General features: G+C 44.5%; 1 protein-coding gene across 1 annotated transcript in view; it reads right to left on the bottom strand.

The window, feature by feature from the left end:
• Positions 1-13,864, bottom strand: part of DIP2B (DIP2 acetate--CoA ligase B (putative)) — an 805,292-nt gene that overhangs the window by 73,129 nt on the left and 718,299 nt on the right. The window lies entirely within an intron of this gene.

Genomic DNA, 13,864 nt, shown 5'->3' with positions numbered 1-13,864 from the left:
GGAGTCCAGAGGCCAACAAAGAGCAGGCGGTCACGTCCAGGCGTTGATGAGGTCATTACCCCCAAGTGTAAGGCTAATAAGCAGCACAGGCTCAGGATCAGTGATAGAAATAATGGCGAGGGCCGAGGAGCCGCTTCAGAACGCGGCCATTCCTCTCGGCTGCAGACCACACCCCTATTCCCGGTGATCTTGATGAATCAATAACATGATGTAAGAAACTGAAAGCTATTAGTTGCTTCATCCATTCATTAATGATGGTTGCATGATTGGAGGGGTGATTAGGAGGAAGACAGTTTTGAGAGTTAAGTTTGAGGTGGTTGCATGGAAAGTAAATTTTGAGTATTTTGTAGTGTTAAATTAAACTTGTGTCATTAGGAATCATCCTATCTGAGGATGATGTCAATGGTAGGAGACGTTTAAGTAGCTACTAATGGTGAAGAGGGATATGAACTAACATTCTATAATAAGACAAGCACAGGAAGTTACTTACCTTCGGTAATGATCTGTCTGGTTGACACCAACTGCAAATACATCACATTTAGAATATTCATATGGAGATATTTTTCAGCAATGCTTTCCACAGTCCTGCATGCAGGCTCCTTGATGACGTCATACTGCCCCGAAAGTTATAGAGTGGAGTCAAATATATGTCTCTACTATGCACTGACATCGGTTTCTTTTTTTAAATGTATTTATTGACATTTATCAATAACGAACATACATCAAGGGAGCACCAGCACAACTGTCCATTTGGCGTTTGAGTTACGTAATTTAATTTCACAATTATTAGTCTTTCTCCTTCTGCACCATAAGAAGCGAGCACTTGAATCTAAGGACAGGTGACCGAGTTCCAAATATCTAACTTGGGACCTTACTATGGTGCTGTTTCTCTGTCGAAATGTGGTAAATAAATAAAGTCCCTATTCGGGCGCCATTATGTGGTAAATAAATAAATAATACCCTATTTTTGAATGAATAAATGAATAACAGATAGCTCAATAAATAAGAGTCAAGATTCGAGGTAGTAGGAGTTTCGCAGGTTTATTACAGCATAAAGGACAGGAACAGGACAACCTGCATAGGAATAGGATGGCAGGGCCCAGCAGCGCTGCTGGTGTCAGGATCGGGACAAGGAAAAGGAAAAAGGATGACTTTTTTAATAACAGTGCATGAACATATATACATAACGCAAACACATAGCATTACATTGCAGTAGGCGTAGCAGTGGGTGGAGCAGAAGGCGTGACGCATAGTAGTCGCGAAAGATAAGGGCGAAAGTAGGTGTAACTGGGCGTATACATAGACATGTGATGCAAACGTAACAGAATATGTCATGAATGGGGCGGAAACAATGGAGGGGGCTACCTGAGGAGCCGGGACCTCTAACCTGATGGTGCGCGCAAACTAGCAATGACGTACCACTAGGAGAAGCTGGGGGCTATGAACTCTGTGCTAGGAGCAGAGACTGAAGTCTGGAGAGTCAGGGCGACATGTACCTAAACAGTATCTAGTATCTGATGTTTAGAGAACATGTTGATATAAACTAGAAGTCAGGAGGGGAAAGGCTAACTTGATTCTAAGACTGGACCATGCATTATTCTACATGTAGTGCGTGATGAAGAATATTAAATGACCATTAAATGCAGTATTTCTCTAACGTGGAGACGTGAAGGCTAGACAATGACGGAAACTATTGATGCGATTCAGTGGCTTAGGAATGCAGAGGAGGAGGACTGAACTGATAACTGGAACTATAACATACTTTTGGCAGACTCAGAGGCTGAGCCAGGGTGAGCCGGGCACTGCGAGGCAGGAAGTAAGTGAAGGGTCGAGGATACAGGTGGGGGCTGTATCGCTCCTCAGCGAGGTTTCAGGAGACAGGAGCTGAATCTGGTGTCCAGGCCCTTTTGAGGCCTAGAAACGGGGACTTTATAATAGAATAACGTACACACTGAGAAACGTGGCAACGTAGCTTTACATAGGCCTGATATTCGTAGTATTCACGAGAACTGGAAACTGGCATACTAGAGGTGGACACAACTGTAATTGCGTCATTAATCGGACATGGGGAATGCATATGCATATTTAATCATGCACACATAACATATGATGGATGACACGTAGGGACACAGAACATGGCAAAATTTACTTTTCCACATTCCCTCCTTGTCACTACGTTTCCATCAGGAAACATCAATTTTCATGATACCATCTATCATTTCATACAGTATCATTTGCTCGTCTCGAATTATCCTGGAACGGGATTTAGAACGGGGCTTGGGACTAGGAATACAAGAGGTAGCACAAATGCCGCAAATCGCAGGGCCACATTGTATACAGAGACAGCAGCTGAATATAATCGCTACTGCAATACCTAGAAAGGACAAGACTTTCCATCCCCAAGCGGAAATTATATTCCAGAACCAACCGGACCATGTCCAGGTGCCTGGATCTTGGTGTAACAGATGGGCAATTTTATGGAGTCTGGTTATAGCTGAATAAACAGACGGCGCGTTATTTGGAATGAAAATGCAGCAACTAGATCCGATGACTCTACAGGCCCCGCCCCTATCGGCCAGTATGACGTCAAGGACGAGACGATTCTGTAAAACGACAAATCTCATAGCAGATTGCTCTTCGGTTAAGTTACCTAGAGCAGAGGCAGTCTCATTTACTACAGCTTCGAGGGTTCTTGTTAACCTACGGATTAGCTTACTATTCTGGATAGGTCCTATAAAGAAGAAGAAACCTCTATTGAAATCTGTATACTGTTCTAGAGCAGTTTCAGTATAATCGACAATTGGGGACTCCCTTTTATGTCTATCGTGTACTAGATGTGTGTTTCTATGATAATCAGGTGGGGCTAGGAAAACAGGTGGCAGTAGGAAGGCAATGTAACAGGTTCCCTCCCAATCGAGGGGCAGACGAACATATGCAGTTTGACCACAAATAAAATAAGAATGACGTGAAGCTTTGAAAATAGATTTCCCACTGTCACTATACTTGACAATAGTAGTACAATCACTATGTCCTACATGTACGGAACCATAATTTCGGACACATAATTCGCCTTTGACTGGCAGTACTGAAATAGCAGGTAAGTCTGGAGTAGTATCAGACTGAACATTCAGGACCATGAAATTCGACGAATAATTACCTAAATTATACACTTCATTTTCTAGATCTAACCCGGTTCTGTGGGGGAGACCTTGCTTGTCTGGAAAACATGTACTGTTAAGAAAAAACATATCTGTTGAGGATGACGTTAACGTGGACCATGCTCCACACGAACCATTATGTGAGAATGGATAAGGAAAAAGTGGCAGAACTCCCTTTGGTATCTGGAAAGGGGGGAGTCGACCACACACCCAACAATTAGTGGCATTGCTGGACTGGTGTGAGTAATGTAACATGCGGATGAATGAGTTATTTCGCATAGCGAGGCGGTAAGAGAGTTCATGAGGAGGCAGATCACTAAACGTGTGCTCTACTGTAGCATTAGCAGACTTATTTACATGAAGAACTGGGAAATACAAGAAAAATGCATAACTGGTGCAGGAAATCATAATGCTGAGAAACAATATGAAACATAGAAAAACGATACATCGAATTGAGTTTTGACTAACTCTCTCACTATGGGGGTCTATTTTATACATGTCAGAAACAGTCTAACCGTTTCACCTAGGGGAGGACTTAGACAATCAAACTGACTGACTTATTTTACTAGACCGGAGTTTTAGTTTATACTCCTGTTGTGGAGTTTTCTCTAACAGGGGAGGGGTTGTAGCAATGTCTTTTGCGGGACAGTCCTTGAGAACAATGCTTTGGCAATCCTTCAAATCCTGGGAAATGTTCTTTAAGACGGGTTTCAGTCCATTAAAAAGTTTAATATGAGAAAGGTGTACCCAGCCTTTGCGTCCTTCCAACTTCACGGCTGTACGGGTGGTGAGGAGGACCTGTCGGGGCTCTTTCCAGCGAGGCTCCAGCGGACTTGATCTGTCAAAGTTGCGGACCATCACCATGGATCCTGGAACGATTTCATGCGGTGCCACCTCGGTATTGTCTGGAAATGCGGCGGCAACCTGTGAACGACATGAGTTGAGGGCAGACATCAAGGAAGCTAGGTAATCTGTCAGCATATTACTTGAAACATCGGTAATACTTCGGGGTCTAGGAGTACCCCACATATTTGGGGGGCGGCCGAATACGACCTCGTACGGGGACAGACCTGATCTGGAATGTGCGACCATGCGCATATAAAACAGAGCAACTGGTAGAGCTACTAGCCAGTCCACACCTTTCTCTTTACACACTTTTGCAATACGGATTTTCAGAGTCTGGTTATGTCTCTCTACGAGACCGGCTGCTTCAGGATGGCGTACACAATGAAACTTCCACTGGTACCCTAACAACAGGGAAACATGCTTCATCAACTCAGATGAGAATGGCTGGCCGTTGTCAGAATATACGACTCTAGGGAGTCCATAACGAGGGAAGAACTCACGAACCAACTGCTTGGCAGTGGTCGCGGCTGTGTAATCTGGGACTGGATATGCTTCTGTCCACCTGGACAAAGCGCATACAACTACAAGGACATACTTGAAACCTCGACATCGCTCCATCTGAATATAATCCATCTGGAGGACTTCAAAAGGGTGGTCAGGGGGCTGGAATCCACCTTGTTCCACCGGGACACTTTTACCTGGATTAAACTGACAACATATCATACAGGTACGGACTTTCTGCTTGGCTGCAGCTCGTAAATGCTTGTTGAACCAAATGTTCTGGATACTGTCTAACATAGCTTTTTCTCCTAAATGTGCTGGACTATGTGCGGTATTAATAATGACTTGAACCATAGAGTCGGGGAGAAACCATGTGGCTTTACCCTTCGTTACCCATCCTTGATCTGTCTGGACCCCTCCTTGTTCGGACCATTTCTTGATTTCTTCGGGAGTAGCATGTAACTGGATATCTATGACATCTTGTGTAGGGTCCTTAACTGTCATGCATGTAATCGGATCTGGAGTGTGTGTCATATTAACTGGAATGTCTAGAGTCTGTGCTGTAAGCTTGGCTGTGCGATCTGCTAGATCATTACCTTGGGAAATAATGTCAGTAACTTTCGTATGTGCTTTGCATTTCATGATAGCGATAGATGTCGGTAAATGTATGGCATCTAACAGAGCTTGAATAAGGAGACCATGCTGAATCTTGGTTCCATGAGAAGTCATGAAACCTCTCTCCTGCCAGAGCACTCCGAAGTCGTGTACAACTCCAAATGCGTAGCGTGAATCTGTGTAAACATTAACTTTCAAGTTCTTGGCGTGTATGCAGGCTTGTGTCAGAGCAACTAGCTCTGCTGCTTGAGCGGACAGGGTGTCAATGCGGTGTGTCTCAATAACTTCGGTGTCAGTAGTCACTGCATACGCGGCGACTAGTTCTCCTGTACTAGTTCTCATACATGAACCATCCACATAAAGTGTCAGGTCGGGGTCTGGTAACGGAGTATCCGTCAGATCTTGTCTTGGCTTTGTCGTAATGTTAACTACTTCCACGCAATCATGTGTGGCTGGATTTGAATTAACTGATGGTAACAGTGTAGCAGGATTTAAAATGTTGCAGCGTCTGATTTCTATGTGTGGCTGGAACAGTGTCAATTCATAACATGTTAAACGTGCAATTGTCAAGTGTTGAGTCTGTGTTCGGTTTAAAAGAACTTCCACAGAATGTGGAACTTGTACTGTCAAGGTATGTCCTAAGACTATGGAATCACTTTGTCTGATAGCTAGGGCTGTGGCTGCAACTGACTTGAGGCACGCAGGCAGAGCCTGGGCTACAGGATCTAATGTGCTCGAAAAATAAGCACAGGGCTTGTATTGTCCTGCTTGATCTTGTGTGAGAACAGATAATGCTGTACCTTCACGTTCAGTGACGAAAAGTGTAAAAGGCTTACTGTAGTTCGGTGTCGCTAGAACTGGAGCTTGGCATAAAGCTTTCTTTAACTCATTGAAACTAAGTGTATGTTCAGATGTCCAAGGGAGGACAGTCGATACGGCTGCCTCCTGTGTCGTTAACTGTATCAGTGGTTTGGCTAGAAATGCATACTGGGGAATCCATTGTCTGCAGTAAGAAGTGAGGCCGATAAAAGCACGTACCTCCTTCTGGGTCTTGGGCTGAGGAAGACTCGCTATCAACTGGATACGGTCTGGTGTCAACTGCCTACCCCTCTTGGACAGCAAGTGTCCTAAGTAGACCACTTGCTGGACACAGAATTGAAGCTTAGAAGGGGACACCTTGTGCCCCATCTCGGCAAGGAAATACAAGACTGTAAGGGATGCTCGCTCGCAAGCACGTTCAGAACGGGCTGTGATCAGTAGATCATCGACATACTGGAGCAGGGCAGTGTCAGTTGGCATGTGAATGTTGTCTAGTTGTCTCTTGAGTGCTTGACTGTAAATACTAGGACTTTCTGTGAAACCTTGAGGAGCGCGTGTGAACATATAGCTCCTTCCATTTAAACAAAATCCGAAAAGGAACTGGCTGTCTGGATGAATAGGAACACTGAAAAATGCGTTCTTGAGGTCTATGACAGTGAAGAACGTGGCTTCGGAATCAATGGCCGTTAATAGGGAAGAGATGTCTGGGACAACTGGGTACTGCGGAATAATACACTTATTAAGCTCTCGTAGGTCAATCACTAATCGATATACTGGGGGTGCATTTGGATCAGTACGTTTCATGACTGGAATGATCGGAGAATTACATACATTGGAGTCAGTTTCTACAACCACTCCTTGAGCCATGAGCTCGTCAATAATTTTGGATAAGGCTGCTACAGCCTCAGGTGGCAATCTGTACTGTCTGATTCGTGGTAACACTACACCTGGCTTGAGAGTCACACGATAGGGTGTGATTTGCATGTAACCTACATCAGTTGGACCTTGCGCCCATAGATGCTGCGGAACATTAGACAGTCTTGAATCAAAATCTCGTAATACATAGTGACCCTTGAAGTCACGTAGGAACAATCGTATTCCCTCTGGGGAACAGCATATAACTGCACCTAACTCTTTCAGTGTCTTAATGCCTAATAGATTTTCTGGACATAACTTAGTAAGTAACAGATCAGTAGTGCGGGACAATGGACCTACTTCTAGAGTAACTGGCTTTGAAATCTCATTTACGATAGGTTTTCCTGAAAATCCAAGGGAAACATTTCTTGAGCCTGAGAGCGGAGCCCCTGGAACTTCGGCGTGACTAATTGTGGTCCTACTTGCCCCTGTATCGATCAAAAACTTTCTGTCTTTCCCTAATACTTGACTATGAACATAGGGACCTTCTTGATCTACAGGTATCTCGATGAGAGGCAAGCCTACCTCCCTCTCTAGGCTGTTTCATGAATACTGCTGGTACTCTGGATACTCAGACTGTGCATACTGGTACATCTGCGATGTAACATGCTGTGTTGCAGCAATAGGCTGCGGTGCTGTAACTGTCTGTGGTGCATTCTGTGGCTGAGGAATCTGTGAAACTTGTTCTTGTCTAGGCGGACGTGGTCTTTCTTTAGTCTTACCAGTAGCTATGTTGTGTTTCAGAACTGCACACTCATTTATGAAATGACCTGGCTGTTTACAATAATTGCAATTCCCTTTAACGGGAGCTGTAGGATGACTGGCTTGATTCGGACCCCTCTTCTGACTGTCTTGAGGAACAGATTGTGCAACTAGTACTTTCATTTTCGTGTCTTTCATACGTTTTCTCTCGTGTTCCTGTTCTTCCCTGATTCTATTCTGGTGGTATTGAAGCATCTGCAACATCTGGGACGGGGTATTAGCTTGCCAGGTACTTTCGACTTTCAAAACTCGATTTTTAATTTGTGGGCTTGAATTCTCGACTAATTTAGTAACAAAAAGGTGAGGGTATGACTCACTACTTGTCTTGAGGCCACTGTTGATGCTGAAACATTTTTCAAATCTAGAATAAAAATCACTAATATCCTCATCTTGCTTCTGTTTACAGGCTGAGATTGCATCCCAGTCTTCTTTTCTAGTTGTCAATAATCTGGGTAAAACTTGTATTAATAATTCCGGTAATTCTTTACATTTATCTCCAAGACCGGTACCTGGTACTCGTGCCTTGTCTTCAGCTTCTAGAACTGCCCAATCGATCTTTTTCTCTCCCACCTCCCATTCTTTTTCCTTGAGCTTTTCATACACCCCTGCGGGCAGCAGAACCTTTAACATTTTAATTATATCTGGGTATGTGTATTCTCCCATACGGAGCATGTCTTTTAATTCTCTATGGAACCCTGCTGGATCTTTGTCATGACAGGGAATTAATTTCTTCATCTCGAGGAGTTCCATCTTTGTAATCGGAGTGTAAACAAACACTCGTTCTAGTTCGCCACCCGTTCCTCTGACTGGGTGGACTTCTCGTAACGGATTCTGTCTCTCCATGTAAAATGGTTTACTTTCTGGGGGTGAGACATGAACAAAATGCGGGTTCAGAAACGTTCTATATTTGTGACGCTGTTCTAGAATGACACTAATTAAGTCGGTACCTAGACCTTTCCATCTATACTGGAGTAACTCGTTCAGGACATCATGTAACGGGCCTGGATCAGAGTGCTGACCCTCATACAATGTAATGAGGTGCTGAATCATATACATACCCGCCAGTCGTTGTTCGGCTGGGGGCATTTTCAGAAACATTTGTGCCACTATTTCGTCTGGAAAAGTGGTAGAATCAGTAATCCATCGGACTGCTGATCGGGCTAGTTCTTGTTCATGCATGGTACTTAACTCACTGTAACCGATTCGTGATTTCAGAATGTGATCGGTAGCTTGGAATACTTGTTCTAGAGAACCTTGTTCTGGTGCTGGAGACTGAAAAATAGACTTGTGTTCTAGGCGTAAATGGCGATCTGGAAATCTAGATTTTCCTACATACGCTATTCTGGCGGGATTCTCGTCCTCTACCTCTTCAGTATCAGAGTTACTTTCTTTCTCGCTTACTTGTGCTGCTTTACGTTGTTCGTGTATCTTTATTATTTCTCTACGGATTTTCTTGTACATACTTTCCATAGCACCGACGGTCTTGTGCTTACCCTCGGCTATATTATCACTCCACCTTGTCAGGGTTCTCATTTCAGCCGGATCTTTAGACGGGTAATCTTGTTCTCTTATTAGACAATTGATCAGAAACTTTAATATCATGAGCTGGATCTCGGCTTTCCTTTGAGACATGGCCTCGCTAATACTTTCTGGATCATCCCCTGTACGGATGAAACGATATATTCTGTCTAGATCTTCTTTCATATTCGGTAAGGTGACTAGATACTCGGCCACCTTTCTTACGCGGAATGAATATAAAACCATATTATCCTCGCCTGGGACTGGATCATAGCCGCATTCGGCAAGGGATTTTCTTATTTCTGCTACAGTCTGATGTCTGGGCGTACGCTGTGACGCTTGTGCATGTAATTCGGCTGTCGTTAAACGCTTGTGTGGCGGCGGGGTTTGAGGAGGACCTCCCCCTGCGGCCCCTAAACTGGAGTCGTCTACTGAGGCTCTTCGTCCTGGCAGAGTGGGAAATGGAAAGGTAGGCTGGACTTGTATGGCGGGCTGGACCGGGGGTACCGTAACAGGTACTCCGGTGTCTGGAGGAGCGGGAAGTGCCTGATTTACAGGGACTGGCGGAGCGCGAACAGGATTTGCATATTCTGGGACTGTGTCGTCCAAATAGGACGAAATGAAAATATCAGCTGCGGTCTGTTTGTGACGTAGCTTGGTCGGAACTAATGGTGGCGGGAAATTACTGGATGCCTCTGGGGTCGCTTTTGGCAAGCCCTCGGCAAGGAGAGGATACATACCCCTAATAAGGGCATGCCTCTGTCTGTCTGACTGTTCGGCTTTGACTTGTTCACCTATCTCGATTAGTTCTTTTTCTTGTGCTCGTTCTAAGGATTCTCTACTTAATTCTGACTTTCTGATTTCCTTTTCAGTTCTTTTATGAGCTTCTTTGCGCCATAACTCGATGGCATCTTTCTGTGACTGTCTGGCTTTCTTTTTCCATAATGCTTCTTCTACTCGCATGATGCACTCGGCATCCCATGTACCCGATACGGGCCATCTATACTTTTCTTCTAACTGTTTGGTATACTCTACCCATAAATCTAGATACAATATGGCGCTTATGCCATGCTTCTGATACATAAAATGACCTGGACTGTCCCTAGGCGGAACTGGAACTGCTGCTTCCAGCAGACCCTTTCTGGTTTTTAACTGACGTAATTTCGAAAAGAGCGGCATGACTGAACTATAATCTAGACACAATACAATACACAATAAACACGATACTTATTCCCCATTCATACCACGACATTAAAATACATGAAGAACATTTAAAAATAACAGTTCGAACAGAATACTACCTGGAATACGGAACACAGAATACATGAATTTTCTCGAGAACAGAACTGACTAGAACAGGAACTAGATGCACTGCTGAAACAGTACGAAACTTACCGGTCTCATAAAGAGACACGTCAAGACCCGTATCCACCTAGGTGAACACTTCGTTTGTGAGTCTGTGTACCACCAACCCACGGACCAGAGTCAATTTAGATTGACCCTGTCTAGATACTACCCCAGTAATGGTACTCACCGGGCAGCAAGAACGGAAGGCCTCGGACTGGACTGGACTGCTACGACGACGGACGACGAACTTCGGACTTCAGTTACGGGTGGGCCTCCGGATACCTCGGACCTTGGACTCTTGGCTTGGGCTCTGGTCGGGACTCGCCGCGTTCCTCCACCGTCTCGTTTGGATGCTGGACCGCCTCCTCCGTCTCCTCCGTGGGCCTGAGGGATACTTGAAGCAGAAATATCTGCCGGTGCACAGAAGAGTTCCGTCACGACTGCAGAGGGTCAGGGGGTCGGCGTGGCTTCACCGACGCGTGGGGAAAGGGCAAGTCCCTGTTCGGGCGCCATTATGTGGTAAATAAATAAATAATACCCTATTTTTGAATGAATAAATGAATAACAGATAGCTCAATAAATAAGAGTCAAGATTCGAGGTAGTAGGAGTTTCGCAGGTTTATTACAGCATAAAGGACAGGAACAGGACAACCTGCATAGGAATAGGATGGCAGGGCCCAGCAGCGCTGCTGGTGTCAGGATCGGGACAAGGAAAAGGAAAAAGGATGACTTTTTTAATAACAGTGCATGAACATATATACATAACGCAAACACATAGCATTACATTGCAGTAGGCGTAGCAGTGGGTGGAGCAGAAGGCGTGACGCGTAGTAGTCGCGAAAGATAAGGGCGAAAGTAGGTGTAACTGGGCGTATACATAGACATGTGATGCAAACGTAACAGAATATGTCATGAATGGGGCGGAAACCATGGAGGGGGCTACCTGAGGAGCCGGGACCTCTAACCTGATGGTGCGCGCAAACTAGCAATGACGTACCACTAGGAGAAGCTGGGGGCTATGAACTCTGTGCTAGGAGCAGAGACTGAAGTCTGGAGAGTCAGGGCGACATGTACCTAAACAGTATCTAGTATCTGATGTTTAGAGAACATGTTGATATAAACTAGAAGTCAGGAGGGGAAAGGCTAACTTGATTCTAAGACTGGACCATGCATTATTCTACATGTAGTGCGTGATGAAGAATATTAAATGACCATTAAATGCAGTATTTCTCTAACGTGGAGACGTGAAGGCTAGACAATGACGGAAACTATTGATGCGATTCAGTGGCTTAGGAATGCAGAGGAGGAGGACTGAACTGATAACTGGAACTATAACATACTTTTGGCAGACTCAGAGGCTGAGCCAGGGTGAGCCGGGCACTGCGAGGCAGGAAGTAAGTGAAGGGTCGAGGATACAGGTGGGGGCTGTATCGCTCCTCAGCGAGGTTTCAGGAGACAGGAGCTGAATCTGGTGTCCAGGCCCTTTTGAGGCCTAGAAACGGGGACTTTATAATAGAATAACGTACACACTGAGAAACGTGGCAACGTAGCTTTACATAGGCCTGATATTCGTAGTATTCACGAGAACTGGAAACTGGCATACTAGAGGTGGACACAACTGTAATTGCGTCATTAATCGGACATGGGGAATGCATATGCATATTTAATCATGCACACATAACATATGATGGATGACACGTAGGGACACAGAACATGGCAAAATTTACTTTTCCACAGAAAAGCCAGGTCTTGAGTCTCTTTCTGAAGTTCTCCGGGGAGGGTGCTGTTCAGAGGTGGAGGGGAAGGTCATTCCCCAGGTCTTGGCAGTGATGTAGGAGAAAGAGCGGCCTGTGCGGAGGATGCAGGGGAAAAATCTCTTCACAGAGTGAAGAAAAGTAGCAGCATTGTTTTTGATACGTGACTGAAAGCACATAAAGAAACAACTGATGTCAGCACACATGGGTGGTGTTTGCATGTGGCTCCATTTGTCACTTCATGAATGGCATTGACACAAAGTCACACAGGGCCACCTTTTGGAGAAAAGGAGCGCTACTTATGAGTTTTTCGGCTAAAGTCTGGCGCCTGGGAAATTTCACAAGTGGGGAAACTGTGGTTAGACTATCCATCAGAAGTTTAATGTCATGTGGGATCTGCCGTGTGGATTTACTCCACCAAAATATATGACAGAAGTATATGGCAGTAAGGACGACCACTACATGATTTGGCTCAGCAGCAGTTCAAAAGCACTGCAATAATGTATAGACAGGAATAGTGCATTTGCCATGTGTGAAAACCTATTTTTGTTATATTAATAAGTGATACCTAAGATCTTGTATGTCTACAGTGCAGGTCTCTTAATAGACGTAAAAAAGGTGGCACATTACTTATTCAATGTAGTGTATCCTCACAGTGACGCAATACCTAAAAACAGTTTGCACCGTTTAGGTTCAGGTATATGCTCCATGAACATGTTTAGGTATAATTATCTTGTATCTCTGCCTGGGAAAATACCAGCAAAATGAATCAAAATTGTCCATGCTTTTTCAAAATCTAATTCGAAGGATGAATAGGATTTTAGCTCACGTTAGGCAAAAATAAAACTTTATAAAACTGTATTTTGTGCTGCATTAACCAAAAGTGGCTTAGAACCAGTTCAGCCACTCATCTCAACTGCAGAAGCCAATTCACATGTCTGCCTATTGTTAACAACCCTGCACTCTACAGGATATCATCCAGGCCTCTGGGCCCTGGAAGGTAGCGATGTGATAAAACACTAGCAGATTAGCCATCTGGGAGGGGGTGCAGGTACAGGTGGCATAAAAAGGGCATACTACCTCTTGTAATAAATGGGGCTAACGGCATCTGCTCCCAATCCCAGCACCTACCTAGACTCTTTGGCTCCAGTTCCAGCAGGATGGAAATTCAGTTCATGACCCTGAGTAACGGAATAAACTTCAGCTAAATAAGGGAGGGTCAGGGTGAGCCAGAGACACTTCTAATGGAAGAAGGGTTTAGCCATTTCGGATTTATGACTTGTTGGAATATTTATAGTAAAGAGTTGAGGAGGGTATGTAAAATGAGTTTAGCATGAAATTAGACCGGATTAGGTGCGAAGAATTCTAAAATCACTATCTAGTGCACTGGATAAGACTTGGATCGTACACAACTTCTCAAAAATTTCTAGACCTTGCAAGAGTACACCTGAAGAAGGCTTACTTGAAGAAAAATGACACAAGGACTCCAGATACCTGCTGACACCCAGGAACTAGAGCTGTTCTCCAAGGTTTAAGCGGCTGATCTCCTTTTTAACTACATCAGGGGCAAAAAACCAAAAAGACTCCTTACTACAAGAAGGCCCAGCTGAATTGACTGTAGAGAAGACC

This window comes from Lissotriton helveticus, chromosome 1_1, assembly GCF_964261635.1.
Source record: "Lissotriton helveticus chromosome 1_1, aLisHel1.1, whole genome shotgun sequence".
Lineage (NCBI taxonomy): Eukaryota > Metazoa > Chordata > Amphibia > Caudata > Salamandridae > Lissotriton > Lissotriton helveticus.
This window is presented reverse-complemented; position numbering and strand designations above follow the sequence as displayed.